Here is a 4894-nt window from a genome sequence, read left to right as displayed (position 1 = left end):
GGGCACTGGGCATTCTCGGGGCACTGGGCATTCTCAGGGCACTCGGCATTCTCAGGGCACTGGACATTCCCAGGGCCAGCTTATAAAGGCTAAAACCACAAACTCCTCAATGAGCTCCTACTCCGGGAAGTGCTGCCCGGTGGTCGGCCCTGGCTCAAGCCGTTTGTGTCTTAACAGTTCATAGTAACCTTGAATCGATGGGTTCTGAGTGAAGCTTATGGTTGTGGAATTTCTTAAGATTAACAAACCTCATATCATACAGAACATAACAGAGTATATGGCCAGCATGACCCTGCTGTGAGTCAAGTTATTTTGCTGTGTCAGTGACTGACAAGCATATTACAGCAACAATATGAAATAGATGATGAGCATGGAACAAGATGACTGCAGCTATGCTGGGGGGGCAGACTCAACAATAACTACATTTATTTATATGTTATGTGATAGCTGAGGCATAATTCATAATCTCCTGAGGTATGAGATTTATCAGAATGAGAAGACCTCAAAGCCACGGCTGGACTGTGAGGTAGGAGGGAGAGCATTAGACAGAATAGCAATAGAAAGCTGTGGTGGCTGTGTTAGCTTGTCAGATTGACTACGTCTGGAATTAACTAAAACCCCAAGTCATGGGCTTTTTAGTCAACCGGATCGAGTCAGGAAGACCCATTTTAAATACAGCTGCCACCACATGGGTACAGGGAAGACCCACCCTGGGTCTAGGCCATGCCGCCTCATGACAGCCTGCTGATGGACATATTTAAATAGGTGGCACTCGATCTGTCTTGTGATATGGGGCGCCATGTTCCTGATGAGGCTAGGCCTGAGGTCACAAGCAGTGGCCTGTTCTCGACGCTGCTGCAGCTCAGGCCGATGGCTCAGGCGGCCAGAGACAACAGCCCTGCCACTCACAAGATACCAGCGTGGGAGATGGCTCTGCCAATCTTCCACGCTGTCTCCACAAGGTTGGGCTGAGCCTAGACCATCCGCTCGGGCCTGGTAGAAATGAGACTGTAATGCTTACAGATTAATCAAAGGCTTTATATGTTTGGTAATGCCCAATAACAAGATGCCCACAGAATCAGAGGTATAACCCAACACCCAACCTAAATATATCAACTACCTTTGAGTGCGAGAGACACCGAAGCCACGTTCCCCTCACTCTCCTCCTCTCTCCCCAGCTCCTCCTCTTCCTTCTCCTCTTCCTCTCCTTACTCCTCCCACCTTAGCTCTTCCCAACTTTCGGGGGGGGGGGAATATGTCGCTACAGCAGCCCATGTAAAGGACAGGTGAGAAAGAAGCTTTTGCTCCTTGCCTATTTTCTCTTACTGACATCCCTGCACTCACATTAGACCCTACTTCTCTGGGATTCTGGTGTATACTGAGGAAGAGCTGAGACGTCTAGCCTCCTGAACAACTACTGCATTCTTGGACTTTCCAGTGGTAGATAGCTGTTGTTGGACCAGCCTGATCACAGCCTGTATGCCACTCTAATGAGAAAGGGAGGGACCTCTTCAGATCATCTCCCTAAGCCACCCCTGAGGGATCTTTTTTTTTTTCTTTTATTTTTTGAGACAGGGTCTCTCTGTGTAGCCCTGGCTATCCTGGAACTTACTCTGTAGACCAGGCTGGCCTCGAACTCAGAAATCCACCTGCCTCTGCCTCCCAAGTGCTGGGATTAAAGGCGTGCGCCACCACTGCCCGGCCCGAGGGGTCTTTTTAAACCAAATCCACAGAATAAAGGAAACATCTTGACCTCTTACAGACTTTTGGAGGTGGCAGGAAGTTTTATATCATGTGATTTTTGTACAGAATAGTGTCTGTGGTGAGAACTATGGCGGGGTCAAGGGCCATGAATTGAAAGCAGTCAGTCACACAGTATCTTCTTGGGCGTGAGTTCATGCAGGCTTGTCTAAAAATTTGTACTCAGTCAAGTTCCAATATCTCATTTATTGCTATCATCATTTGTTTCTTAGTTTACAGAAAGCATTTTTAAAATGTACTTTCACTTATGTGTATGTATATTTCTCTGCGTGTGCCACTTGTGTCACAGAGGCCAAAAGAGGGCAGCAGATCTCCTGGTGCTGGAGCTAAAGGCAGTTGTGAGCTGCCACCACCCGAGTACTGGGAACCAAACTCCAAAGGTATGGGAGCTTTTAACTGCTAAGCGTCTCTCTGGCCCCGGCATTCCTTTATACTTCCTTCCTTCTCCTTTCACAATGCCGTGTGTATTAGTAAGGTTCTCAAGAGAAAATTTATAGAACGAATCTATATGCTGTGACGTGCGTGTAATCGTCTCACCAGCAAAAACGCACGCGGACACACATCAGGATCCTTCCGCAGGAACACATTTATTCCAAAAACAAAATGGTGGAAGACCCCCAGGCCCGGGAAAGCACTGCTTATATACCCTTAGAGTGGTGTATTTACCTCTGATTGGCTGGTTACTCGTTGCGCGCCAAAACGCCGTGGGATGGGCTTTAACTTTGGCGGGCTTTTACCATGGCACATGCGCAATTTACTTGTTTACTAGGAAGACTCCCGGATGTCATCGCCATCTTGCAATGGCGGATTCTGCCAGCGCAAACGCGGCTTCCTACAATATGCATTTTACTGGCTGTGGTCAGGCTAGTTCAATGATGGTTGTCTATCAACAGAAAGTCCAAGAATCGAGTGGCTGTTCGGTCCACAAGGTTGGATGTCTCAGTGTATGCTAGACTCTTGAAGAAGTTGGGTCCAATGTCGGTGAAGGAATGGGCTTGCCAGGGAGAATGAGAGCAGGCAAGAAAAAGAGGACAAGCTTCCTTCTTCCATGTTCTTGATATAGGCTGCCAGCAGAAGGTGTGGTCCAGATGAAGGGGTCCTCTCACCTCAAAAGATTTGGATTAAAAGTTGGTCTTCCTGCTGCTCCATGGCTCTCATCCTTTAACCTCAGCACTTGGGAGGCAGAGGCAGGTGGATCTCTGTGAGTCTGAGGCCAGCCTGGTTTACAGAGTGAGTTCCAGGACAGCCAAGGCTACACAGAGAAACCCTGTCTTGGAAGAAAGAAAAAAGTTGGTCTTTCCATTTCTGTAGGGTTAGATATTTTTAGAACCTACCTTTAATAAGGTTTTTAAAATGCTCTAACCTCCCTTTTTTAGCTCACCACCCACCAGAGGTAGTGGAAAGGAAAGGTTAATAGAGCAAAGGAGGTTGTGGACCTGTTTAGAAAACTTTTTTTTTTTTTTTTTTTTTTAGCAAATCCAATTTGTGTTGTCAGGATATCAGCAGTTTGGTTCACATAAATCAGCAGTGGCAGTTCGATCCACTCATAAACACCATTGACAACTCAGCAACAGCTGGTCGATCCAGAAGAATCCTCTAGGCTCTGCCAATCAGCCTGAGTCTGAGGAAACAGCAAGAAGCCACCAAATGCCACCAGAAGTTCTTTGGTGGCATTATTGTCTATGAAGTCATGACAGACAATAATCAGAAAAGAAAGGTAAGGAGTACCAATACCACACAGCATCGTCACTGTCTGTTGGGTTATATTTACACCCTTTCCAAACACCACGTGTTCTTTCAAGTGTCCTCTATAGCAAAACATCACATGCCCCTTCTCCAGGCAGCTTCCAGAAAAACACCACATGTCTGTTCTCAGCAAAACATCCTCCCACATGTCTGCTTTAGCAAAAGCACCTTCTCATAAGACAGTTTCCAGAAAAACATCACATGACACAACTGGGTCTCCAAAGAAACCAAAATTTTTATTTCATACTTCAAATGATTTAATTAAGAAAAAAAATCCTGGCCAGATGGTGATAGCATACACCTTTAATTCCACAATTTGGAGGCAGAGTCAGATGGAACTCTGTGAGTTCTAGGCCAGCCTGGTCTACAGAGCGAGTGCCAAGACAGCCAGGGCGATATAGAAAAATCCTGTCTCAAAGAACAAACAAAACAAAACAAAACAAAACAAACGATAAGGGGGGGGAGGAGAGGAGAGGAAAGAAAAAGAAGAAAAGAAAAGAAAGGAAAAAAAAGGAAAGAAAAGAAAAATCTCCAGCAACCTTGGGTTTTCACCAATTCCAGATGCAGTCAGGCTTACCACCAAGAATAGCGAGTAAAGCAGAAAACTGAGAAAAGGGAAATTGGGACTGAGCGCTTAAGTATTCATTCAGACACAACCTGGTTAACTTGTTTCTTGTGTTTTTGAGACATGTACTCCATATGTAACTGTGGTGGTTTGAATGAGCGTGGTCCCATAGGCTCATCATGGATTTTAATGAGCAGTCACCAAAGAATGGAACTGTGAGGATTAGAAGGACTGGGAGGTGTGGCCTTGTTGGAGGAAGTATATCACTGAGGGTGGGCTTTGAGAGAGAAAAGCCCATTCCAGTCCCAGCATGTCTCTGTCTGCCTGTTGCCTGTGGATCAGGTGTACGGCTGTCGGCTATTTCTCTGCACCGTGCATGTCTGGTTTCTGTCATACTGATCATGGACTAATCTCTCTAAAACTATAAGCAAGCCTCCAGTTAAATACTTTCTTTTAAAAGGTTTGTCTTGGTCATGATGGCTCTTAACAGAAACAGAATAGTAACTAGGGACTCTTGCTTCAGCTTCTGAAGTACTTAAGTTCCCACCACGCCCAGCTTCCACCTGTTAATTCAAAGGAGAATTGTAAGCTGGCGGAGAGTCTTACAGAGAATTCCATAGGATAGCTCCGCGGGAAAAACTAAATTATAATCCGCATGTTTGGTGGGATTTCGGCTGCTGGTGGGCTAGTAAACAAAGCCAATGAATCTAGGTAACGCTACTCAGGCATGGGGCGCCTGAGCAGTCTCTTTAGCTACTTTGAGTGGGCTTCTGCCTCTAGGAATCTTGGGAGTTGTAGTTCCGGATGACGTTTCCGGGCATT

This window comes from Grammomys surdaster, unplaced genomic scaffold, assembly GCF_004785775.1.
Source record: "Grammomys surdaster isolate TR1022 unplaced genomic scaffold, NIH_TR_1.0 804, whole genome shotgun sequence".
In the NCBI taxonomy this organism is placed as follows: Eukaryota; Metazoa; Chordata; class Mammalia; order Rodentia; family Muridae; genus Grammomys; species Grammomys surdaster.
Note: the sequence above shows the minus strand (reverse complement) of the source record.